We start from the raw sequence: 11945 nt of genomic DNA, 5'->3' as shown, positions 1-11945 counted from the left end.
GCCTCACTGCAACTATTCATTATGCGCCTTCTCAAATCTGCTTTATTTTCTCATGTCTGCAGATTATTGATTCTTGTCTGTGCTTTGCAGTGTTTTGTATCTCCCAGGCAACAGTGGATGTGGGCATCTCCTGTTACTGACCTTCTCTGAGATTTCATCTCTCTATCTCTCTCTCTCTCACACTCTCTCTCTCTCACACACACACACACACACACACACACACACACATATTCTCTCTCTGTCTCTCACGCGCGCGCACAAACACACACACACACACACACACAGACACACACACACACACACAAATTCTCTCTCTCTCTGTCTCACACACATATTCTGTCTCTCTCTCTCTCTCTCTCACACACACACACACACACACACACACACACATTCTCCCTCTCTCTTTCTCTCTCTCACACACACACACACACATTCACCCTCTCTCTCTATCTCTCTCTCTTTCTGTCTCTTCTCTCTCTCTCTCTCTCTCTCTCTCTCTCTCTCTCTCTCGTAAATCAGAGCAAACACTGTCTGGGTTCAGGCTAAGCATGCAGGTTGTATCCCCAATGGGGCTGTGCAAGTTTTGTGAGGACTGTGAAGAGAGAGAGAGAGAGAGAGAGAGAGAGAGAGTTATTATTTGTTATAACATTCTTCTGTTTATCATATATGAATTTGTATACATGCTTTGACAACACAAGCACTCTTATCATGTGTCAGTAAAGCTTACGTATTTGAATTTGAAAATTTGAATTTGAGAGGGAGGGGGAGAGAGAGGGAGGGGGAGAGAGAGAGAGAGAGAGAGAGCGCGCAGTGATCCACATCTCCATGCCCCCCCCCCCCCCCCCCCCTCCTCTCTGAGTTATCAGCCTCTGCTGTCAGCTCTGAAAGGCTTTGCCTCTGGTGATGAGGGGAATCAATGCTACTTAGTTTCAGGCCGACGGGAAGGGGAAGACAAACACTGGAGGTCATCCATCAACGCCACAGCAAACACGCACCTGTTCTGCTGACACCTTGACAGAGGTCACGCAGGCCGTGCACAAACACCGTGCTGAAAAGAAGCCATAAATATTAAACACAGCCTTCAGGGGTTTTGTTTTTAGTCTTTGAGGCTCAGTGTGAGAGGAATAACTGATTATTATAGACGGGAACACGGTCTACAAGACATTGTTGCCTATTGATTTTTCTGAATTGGAAAGTACACAGTGTTATGAAGCATGCAGACCTAACAGTTTTCAAAAGAGCAAAGCCAAAGGAACAAATGAAAGAAAGAAAGAAAGAAAGAAAGAAAGAAAGAAAGAAAGAAAGAAAGAAAGAAAAATAACTAATTGTCAACAAGATATCAAGAAAATATTTTCTCTTTCGGGTAGCCTACTGGTGTCCTACCAGAAGGTGGCAGCACTGTCACTTCGTCTGACGGCGCTGTTTGGTCTCCTGGCTCCGTGAGGTCTCACACACAGACCGCGGAGGTATTTCGCCTACAGGAAGCATCACATATTTGACATTAGCCAGCAGAGGGCGTTCACTGACATCTGACGAAAAACAAAAATCGGCCGCGTCTCTTGAGTTCCTCACACATCCAGTGCAATCTAATGGCGTCGGTCCAACCCTTCGCGCCGAGCGGTTGGTTTTAGGAAGTGCAGAGGGGTCTTTGAATTTTGTTACGCACTCAAGACACCCAGGAATAACCAGTCATGTCAACGCACTGCTGCTGCGCCCTTCTGTAGTGCAACGAGAGTGTAACCTACACTCATGTTCGTGTCATAACAGCGTGATAGCCGATACCTTCGTTTCAAGGTAAGACTGCTTGTTTCGTCTCCACACGATCTCTGTGCCTTTGTAAACATTTACAAGAGCATCTGGATTTTGTGTCCTGTGTCGACCGACTGATTTCTTATTGTCGCGAAGGACTGGTAAAGCCAAGCCAGTGGTTCTGTCTGTGTGTTTTTCTATGAGTTCAGTCGATCTTCAAGAAGAAAGACAACATGCTTTTTGTTCTCTGCATAGCCTACGGTATTGGTGTCTGCCAGATTTGCAATATAATAATAATGTTATTGTGAATACATATTTGACGTGTGACAGAAGTGAACGTTTACTTGTCAGTTCCCCGGCATATAGTGCATGTTGTAATCGGATTTAGCGTTCATCATCTCCATTAGTCTAACCGAACCAAAGCTTATTTCCACAATACATTGCCCTGCGCATAGTGGGCCCGCCCCCCATTTCTGTCAACGGGATCTATAAGTAGTCTTTCTGACTATTTGTAGCCTATATGAGACCCGGTGGTGTGTAGATATACACTTAAAAAATGATGTCTTGTGATGTGAAAGCAAAGGCTATGGACAAACGTGGTTTGTTGCAGCTCTCTGCTCTGATCTCACTGTGTTAGCATTTGTCTGTAACCTACTGCAGTTCTCTCACTGCAGGTAGGCTACAGATGAAAGTATCACAGGAGCGTAGTGTCATCCAGAAACATTGCACAGCAGCCATAATCCGTTGAACTATAAACCTTTATAGTGTATTGATTTGACACTGGATAGAGCTCCTCAAGGGAGGTAGACTGGAATGACTGCAGCTCCGCACACATGAGTGGTTTTGCTGCACAAAATGAAAGAGGGTGAGATCAGCTAGAAGTGTCCTAGGCAGAGCGAATTATGTAAACTCTTAGGTCATAGCCGACTCATCTAGAGTTTGCTCATTGCCCAGAGAGTTGTTGAGCTTGGCTCCTCTGTCTCAGCATATTAAATGCCTTTAGTGTGCACTGTGCTGAACTGTGTGGGGGCCATGCCATGTTTGTGCTGGCCCACTGGGAAACTTCTTTGCTGTGCCTATATGGGACTCATACAATTAGTTATTCCTAAAACCCTATAGATGTTTTGTTTTTACTTTCTTCACATCGATCTCAATTCTAGTCATAAAAAAAAAAAAAAAAAATGTCTGATGATTTCAGCACAATGTGACGATAGGAAGACTACAATGAACTCATGCCCTACCCAAACACTAAGGCCACTATACAGCCGATCGGTGTTCAGTTTGGGATGAGTCTGTTGGATGGTGATGCTTGGTTGGGTCTCCTCACTACTTCACCTGCAAAGACAAGAGCCAGAAAACCTGTTGGCTTACAGACCCTCTTTAGAGATTCAGGTGCAAGGTGAAGCTGATCGGGCTACTACTAAGGTGACCTAGATTGTGTGTTAGGCCAGGTAAGTCTATCAGTGTCCTGGTAAAGACATTTCTCTCTCTCTTTGCCCCCCCCCCATCTATCTACAGTATTGATCTATCTATTTATCTATTTATTTATCTATCTATCTATCTATCTATCTATCTATCTATCTACTGTATCTATCTATCTATCTATCTATCTTTGTCTTTTCTCTTTATTCTTGGTCTACTTTTTTTTTACTTCAAATTCTGTCAAAATAGAGCCAGTTCAGCTCAATTGAGGTACTTGTAGTGATTGAGTTTAGGAGTTTGCTTTGTGTTGTGCAAGCTACAACGCCCACTTGAATTCCCAGCAGGCTTAAACATTCACCCCTACTTCCCTGTCTGGAATGGATCGCATCACTTGTTCAAAGGCAGTGGCCAGTGTCTGTCACCTTTCTGTGGGTGTTGACATTGTGTGAATAATGCATCACGCCAAGATAGGGAGTGAGTAATGCTGACATCTACATCTTTAAGATATATAGAGAGATATAGAGTTCAAATGTGTACAGTCAAGCAGAAGCATACATTGTGTTCTTGACACACACACACACACACACACACACCTCAGCCTGTTGCTGTGGATCTTAATGGAGAAGAATGTTTCTTTCATGAGTGTTGCTGGGATCGTCCAGCGTCCGGAACATTCTGTACCTGCCAACTCCCCTTCTTCCTGTCTCCTGCTCTCTCTCTCTTTCTCTCCCTCTCTCTCTCTCTTTCTCTCTATCTTCTACACACATTCCCCCTTCTCCCTCTCCCCTTCCTTCACACTTCTCTCTCTCCCTCTTTTCCATACATGCAGGTCTTTCCTCTCACGCTGTCTTCTGTGTCCTGGTCTCCTTCTGTGTCTTCTGTTATTTACTTTCTCATTAACAACACACACACAAAAGCAGACTTCCTTTTCAGGCATTGGTTATCTGTTTAGGTGAGATTGAGGTAAGTAGTGGATGCAGCATTGAGAGGATGCATGTTCCTAACCCTTGGGCAGCTTAACAACGCATGGACAGTCATCCACTCAGTAGGCAAATATAAGACTGACGGACGCATATTTAACTAGAAAATCTCTCTCCGCCAAGCGAAAACATAACCGCCTCCTGGATCCAGACGGTGAAACGGATCACTCCCAAAATGTAATCGTTTCTTCATTACAGACCTTCCCTGAAAATGTCATCGAAATCCATCCATAACGTTTTGAGTTATCTTGCGAACAAACAAACAAACAGACAGACAGACAGACAGATAAACAAACAAACCCTGATTAAAAGAATGATGAAATAGATGAAAAAAATACATCTAAGCCTTAGAGAACTTAAGAGCCATGGTCCTGAACAACTGTGTACAGGCCACCGACACTGAACACTAGAAATTTGTCACCAGAAACTCTAAGGACGTTCTGTCTCAGATCACTGATAGTCTGTCCTCTGTCAGGTATCAGCTTGATGACACTGGTCTGGTAGAGTCTTAGTCTGTCAGACTTGGCCCTAATGGTCTGGATTGTGTCAGCATTCTTACTGGCACGAGGCACTGGTTTAGAATCCAGAGCCAGTCATTGCAGGACAAGAAAATTTAGTTAATTCAAACAGGTGCTTGATTCAGACTGGAATTAGAGAATTAGAGTAGTAACCAGTGTCTGTTTTCTTGACAGTGAGCTGTTTTGTTGTTCTTTCTGCTTTGGCAACACTGTATCTCACCGTCATGCTATAAAGCAACATTGAATTTGTAGGACCAGTATACCTGACTCAGACTGGAAATAGAGTTAGACCAGGGCCTGATTCAGACTGGAACTGGAATAGGACCAGTGCCTGATTGAGACTGGAACTGGAATAGGACCAGGGCCTGATTCAGACTGGAACTGGAATAGGACCAGTAGCTGATTCAGATTGGAACTGGAATAGGACCAGTGCCTGATTCACACTGGAAATAGAGTTAGACCAGGGCCTGATTCAGACTGGAACTGGAATAGGACCAGTGCCTGATTCTGACTGGAACGAGTTAGACCAATAGCTGATTCAGACTGGAAATAGAGTTAGACCAGGGCCTGATTCAGACTGGAACTGGAATAGGACCAGTAACTGATTCAGACTGGAGCTGGAATAGGACCAGTGCCTGATTCTGACTGGAACGAGTTAGACCAGTGGCTGATACACACTGGAAATAGAGTTCGACCAGTGGCTGATTCCAACTGCCTGATGCTGACTGCTGCTTGTGCTGGGCAGCTTGGATTTGGGCGTGCAGGCCGCCAGTGACCAGTGGAACACGGCTAAGCAGCTTAGTGCCGTCTGTGACCCCGATGCCATAAATAAACAAAAGAAGGGAAAAATGGGCTCCTGCTGCGCCGAGCGCTTGAATTCTGTCCATCTTATTCTCCCCGTCCACCCCTCTGGTGTGCTCTGCTCTCACTCTCTATCTCTCTCTCTATCTCTCTCTCTCTTTTGTTCTCTATCTCTATTTCTCTATCTCTCTCTCTTGCTCTCTATCTCTTGCTCTCTTTCTCTCTCTCTCTCTCGCTCCATCTTTCGCTCTCTATCTCTCTCTCCCCCCTTTGGTGAAAATACCGCAGTGTTATCCCTATCTTCTCTTGTTTCGTCTCAACTTATTTTGCTCTCTCCATCTCTCGCTCCCTTCCTATCTGCTTGTTCTATCTCTCCTGCTCTTGTCTTTCTCACTCCGTACATCTGTTTTTCACTCCCAGAGTTATTTTAAGGCCCCTTTCTCAAACTCAGCACTTTTCACAGACGATCAAATTCAGAACGTTTTAAAATGGAGAGTTGCTGGTTAAGACAGGATTCACATGAGGCTAAGGTATACAGTATATAGTTAAAGTTTTGCTCTCCTGTACACTTATTTCAGCTGTTATTTTATAGTCTTAAAGCAGGTAATTCCGTGCATAGCTGTGGTTCAGATGCACAATCTCTTTCTATGATAAAGAACCCTGACTTTCCAACCAAGAAATATGTTTAATTTCTTCATATTTCCCTGTCTTGTGTTCTTTGAGAAGTCATGGGCCATAACAACTCTGAAGAGGTAGGTAGCCTACCCAAGGGTAGCCCACCGAAGGGCTTAGTATACACTAGATTACAGTCAGGGGTGATCTAAGGCAGAGGTGATCAGTAAGGGCTGATGGCATACTGTAGGATATCAAACTATGGGAGTCAGGTCTGAACAGGGACACCGAACCAATTACACTGTCCCAATTACACTGCACTTCCGATTAATTTATCACTCTCACACACACACACACACACACACACACACACACACACACACACACACACACACACACACACACACACACACACACACACACACACACACACACCATCATAACACCAAGTAGGTTATCCTTGGGATGCATAAATGAAATTATTCAATTAAAGACCCACTGGTAGTGATGCATGCCCAGCGGTAACAATACATTATGTTACATGAGCTACAGCTCCAGTGATCATCAGTGCCAAGATGCTAACAGCTAGCTATCATTAGTGCCAAGATGCTAACAGCTAGCTATCATTAGTGCCAATATGCTAACAGCTAGCTATCATTAGTGCCAATATGCTAACAGCTAGCTATCATTAGTGCCAAGATGCTAACAGCTAGCCATCATTAGTGCCAAGATGCTAACAGCTAGCTATCATTAGTGCCAAGATGCTAACAGCTTGCTATCATTAAGTCTATCAAGGCCTATAGTGCCGAAACGTCATAGTCAAATAAAGGTGATTCTAAAGCAGCAGTGTTGCGCTTTTTCCTACCTCTTATATAATATAATGAATTCTCATGAACTGCTATACGTTTCTGGTTAAGTATGTGTAATAGATTAGTCAGAGAGGGAGTATTACACTGAGGGATGCTTACTTTTCTTGGTAATGGGAATAGGGAGTAACCGTTGGGTGGAGATCACATACTCCCAAAACTGCAATATTTATTTGGTACACAACAGTAGATCCGGTTGCATTGGATCAACTGATCAGTTACAGAAATGACTTTCAAATAAAATGAAGGTCTAGCACAGTATCTCTCTGTACTGCATGACTCTTGCCTTCTAAATTCAAATGTGAAATGAATGAGACATGGCTGGGTGACCTCAGAGCTTCAAGTTCAGGCAAACAGCCCTCCATTTAAAAGGGTGCGCTGCACTGTGCATCACTGAGCAACAGTGGCTATTGGCTAGCTAATGAAGACTGGAGAATGTCCAGCGCTGACTTGACCCTGAGGCCCAGGGCCGTGGGGACGGACCTCGGAGCTGGCCGCTCTCACAGGAAGCAGGTAATTATGCTGAGCCCTGCCTCTGTGTTCCCCCGAGAGAGAGATGGGCAGCGAGCTACACACACACACAGAGCTAATCCTCCTGCTGGACATCTCGGCCAATCCACTCAGGTTGACCCCCGCGACCGAGCCTGAAGATTCACACCACACACACCCACACACACACACACACACACACGCACACACACTGAAACGTGTGAATGCTCAAACATACACACAGATATTTCTATTGATATGCAGATCCATGCACGCAACCTTTAATAACACGTTCGTGCCTCATGTGTTTTCATGTGTACAGTATATACTGCCTTTTTCATGCATACTACATACATTTACTAACACACACACACACACACACTGCCTTTTACATGCACACTATATACACACATTTTTTTACTTTTTCATGCATACCACATATATATTCATACACCATTCAAGCAACCACACACACTCCCACACACATGCAAAAACACACATAGAAACACTCCCACACACACACAGAAACACTCCCACACACAGAAACACTCCCACACACGTACAAACACACACAGACATGCACTGTTCAACATTATGTCCATCGTTGGAGATCCTCACTTGACATCCATCTCCTAATTACCGTGAGCTTGTCTTTGGCTCCTGAACGCAGAGCAGATCCCCATGCAAATCCCCTCAGCTCCTCTATTCATGTAATCTGCTAAGTGCTCACGGCCTCGGCGCTCCGCACCGGCCAGATGAGATGGAACGAGGTGTGCAGAGAGAGACACACACACCTTGTTTCACCTCATGGGAAGAGCAGAGAGAGAGAGAGACACCTTGTTTCACCTCATGGGAAGAGGAGAGAGAGAGACACACACATTGTTTCACCTCTTGGGAAGAGAGAGAGACACCTTGTTTCACCTCATGGGAAGAGCAGAGAGAGAGATAGACACACCTTGTTTCACCTCATGGGAAGAGTAGAGAGAGAGAGAGAGACACCTTGTTTCACCTCATGGGAAGAGCAGAGAGAGACACACACACCTTGTTTCACCTCATGGGAAGAGCAGAGAGAGAGAGAGACACCTTGTTTCACCTCATGGGAAGAGGAGAGAGAGAGACACACACATTGTTTCACCTCTTGGGAAGAGAGAGAGACACCTTGTTTCACCTCATGGGAAGAGCAGAGAGAGAGATAGACACACCTTGTTTCACCTCATGGGAAGAGTAGAGAGAGAGAGAGAGACACCTTGTTTCACCTCATGGGAAGAGTAGAGAGAGAGAGACACCTTGTTTCACCTCATGGGAAGAGTAGAGACAGAGAGAGACACCTTGTTCCCCTCACTGCTACACTCTGGACAGAGAGAGACACCTTGTTTACCCTCACAGGTACAGTCTAGACAGAGAGAGACACCTTGTGTCCCCTCACAGGTAGAGTAGAGAGAGAGACACCTTGTGTCCCCTCACTGCTACAGTCTGGACAGAAACCAGCAGGCCCCAAATCTCCCACCTCCTCCTCCTCCTCCTCCTCCTCTCAGCTCCATCCTCTCCCTCGTCTGCTTCTCTCTCTCATCAGTTGGGATTTTAGTCATCAGAAACACTACAATTACTGGAATTCCTGGCACGGAGAAGAAACATGAACTTGTTTTTGTTTGAATTTGGGGAGCCCTCCCACTGCATTGTTGTGTGATCTGGGTGTGTGTGTGTATTTTGTCTTTTGTAGAACTGTGCCCAGAGGGTGTGTTTTACGGCCCTAGATAGTTCTGCCCAGTCCCTGCAGATCTGCACAGGAAGTTTACCGAGCTGTGGCTCCTTGACTTCCTGTGCCCTTGCTTGATTAAGCTGTTGTTGAAAGCGACTCTGCTCGTAAAGGGTTCTGGACAGGACAGGCTACTACAGGGTGAAGAAGACCCGCTGCTAGTCATCCTTCGCTGCCCCAGACAGTGATTTTTGTGTTAGAAACTCAATCCCAAGTTTTCCATCAAGGAAACAGCAATGTCTCTTTCGATCTCACTTCCTATATGCGTGACTAAATTGGGTGTTGAAGCGTGTTCGTGGAGGTCAAACCTCAGACACTTAACTCGTTTGTTTGTTCCTATAGCACTGCTGCTGCTGTTTGCAGACGCATTGGAAGGGTGTTGGCCAGTGACCTCTCTCCGTCCTGACGTTTAAATATGTGGTGGAAACGGTGTGATACGCACTAGGGTGTCATAAAAGATGTGGGCGACGGCTCTTCCTCTTCGCCTGACAAACACACTGGACGGACATTTGTGCTGTGGGACCTCTTATTTTCTCGCAGACAAAGTGGGCAGTTTTTTCGAAGGCCAGACTGTCTGGAGTTTTGCCAAAAATGGGATCAAAACGGCCTTGCCTATGAAAGTGATGTAAAGGAAGGGCCTAGCCTTAATGCTGCGCAATTAGCACCAAGAGTAGTGACTGACTTTTTTCTCTGACGTACGGAAAAAGGACACAGGCCAAGATGTTTGTTTGTTTACTTGCGTGAGTAGGCTGTGTCACGTCCTCTTGGGACATCATTTCATACGAACACCTAACCCAATTATGTGAGTGGAGGAGGAGTGTCCGTTGCACTCTCATCTCAACCTTAGATTTAGTGGTCACGGTCCTGACCATCAACGTGCCTCTCTCCTCCCACAACTCCCTCACTGTGGAACGCTTGACTGAGGTTCTGCAGAGCATGTAGGCTTTCTCTCTCTCTCTCTCTCTCTCTCTCTCTCTCTCTCTCGCTCTCGTTCTCTCCATCTTCTTTCATTCACCCCCTCTATTTTCCTTTGCCGATGACCTTATCACATTAAATATCACTGTCTGAGGTTTCGGTTGCGTAATTGACAGTGCCCGGGGAAAAGATCAGCTTTCTGTGGACCTGAAAGAAATGATTGTTTCTCTCTTTCTGACAGTTTTTCTCCTCATGTATCAAACACTGTATCTCTGTATCTGTCTCTAATTACTCATCACTGTCAGATTCTTCTGAAGAGTCGTGAGCTGTATTCTTGCCTATGAAGAATAGCCACACTCTCTTTTCTCTGTTAAAGCTGCAGTTGATAAGTCTGGCAGATAGAGAGGACTTAGCCAACATTTGGAATGTATGCAACTCTCATGCCACTCCCCCACTTTCAGTGAATATGATCAAATACATCTTGCCTACAGTGCCTTGAACTGGCATTTGGTCAGACAGCCTTCATCAGGGTTTGGCTAACGCTTGTTAGCTCATGACATATTTTCTTAACCAGCACCTCAGTGTGGGTGTGTGTTTCTTCTCAGTTCCTTCTTCACTTGCTATCAGTAACGGACACTTTTGTCCAAAGTGACTTACAAACAAGAGAACAGGAACAAGAAATAGAAGGACTTCAGAGACAAGTGAACAGTAAAGGGATGTAGGTAGGCAATCTGATCCTACATTAATTGAGGACTTCGACGAAAATATTCACTGAACAAAAGAAAATTAGTGTTTGGATGTCCCTTGACCTTCAAACATCAAAGGAAATGTCCTCTCTTGGTCCTCCCACATCCCTCTCCTCGGACTGCTGGTCTGTTCTGCTCAACATAGTAATGGCCTTGACTCTCACAGCAAAAGCATTAGGCCCAAAACACTAACAGCAAATACAGTCCCGAAGCCCACAGCAATTGAAGTAGGCCCAAAATTACAGCTTATGACCGTGAATACGTTCTTTGAATCGTGAAAAAACACCACAAAACCTCTACAGTAAGTAGAGTTGGTGTGTTATTGGTGTTAGGAGTGGTACCATAGACTGGATAAATTAAGGGTTAGGATGGAGGACATCATTTAAAGCCCCCCTTGGTAGGAATAGCTATACCGGTATTTCCTTTCCTGTTGAAGAAACTGTGCATGCTATTTCTTATTAACTGTGGACAAAAAGTCATGATAAAGCAGATGGATTTGTTTACAAGCTAGTGAAACGGTACGCATCATTTCAGCAGAACAATATGGATGTAACAACAAGACACACGATTTAAAATGAGTTTCCTGTTTCTCACTTCTCTTACCGGGACGGTAAGTTCCAATGTTGCAAGGTTGGTGTTTGGCCTGGGCCCTGGGGAATGGAAAGTCACCATTTTCACCGGAACAGATCATTTAATCATCCAAATGATTTCTAAACGGGTTTATGGAGTTGAAATAGTTGCCAAGTTCCCCTTTGATATCCTACTCCACAGAGGCACTTTTAATGGTGTAGTGTTCTTAGCAGAACTAATGGGTGGGATTGTGAAGGTCCATAGTTCCCAGGGGCGATGGTGGATGGTGGTGATATTGCCACCTGAGTTTTCAAACTCAATGTGGGGGTAACGCAGCAGAAAAACAAAACCTAGTCTCCTTAGTTTCAACATCTGCACAGTATTTGTGTACTAGCGTGTACATGTTTTAATCGGATTTCTTTATCATTGTAACATGACCAAGTCTCCAACTCCTCTTCTTAGTAGTCTTGGTCTGCTGCCTGTGTGTGCGAGAGAGAGAGAGATAGTGTGTGTGTGTGTGT

At 44.9% G+C, this 11945-nt stretch overlaps 1 protein-coding gene across 1 annotated transcript in view; it reads left to right on the top strand.

The window, feature by feature from the left end:
• The first annotated feature begins 1539 nt into the window (after positions 1-1539).
• The window catches only part of rnf144ab (ring finger protein 144ab), a 42090-nt gene continuing 31684 nt past the window's right edge, over positions 1540-11945 (top strand). The window contains exon 1 of the mRNA XM_062550982.1: positions 1540-1794. The gene's annotated coding sequence lies outside the window, so the exon portion shown is untranslated. The remainder of the gene's footprint in view (positions 1795-11945) is intronic.

Source organism: Sardina pilchardus, chromosome 12 (assembly GCF_963854185.1).
Source record: "Sardina pilchardus chromosome 12, fSarPil1.1, whole genome shotgun sequence".
NCBI lineage: Eukaryota > Metazoa > Chordata > Actinopteri > Clupeiformes > Clupeidae > Sardina > Sardina pilchardus.
The sequence above is the reverse complement of the archived record's forward strand: the minus strand, read 5'-3'. Positions and strand labels throughout refer to the sequence as shown.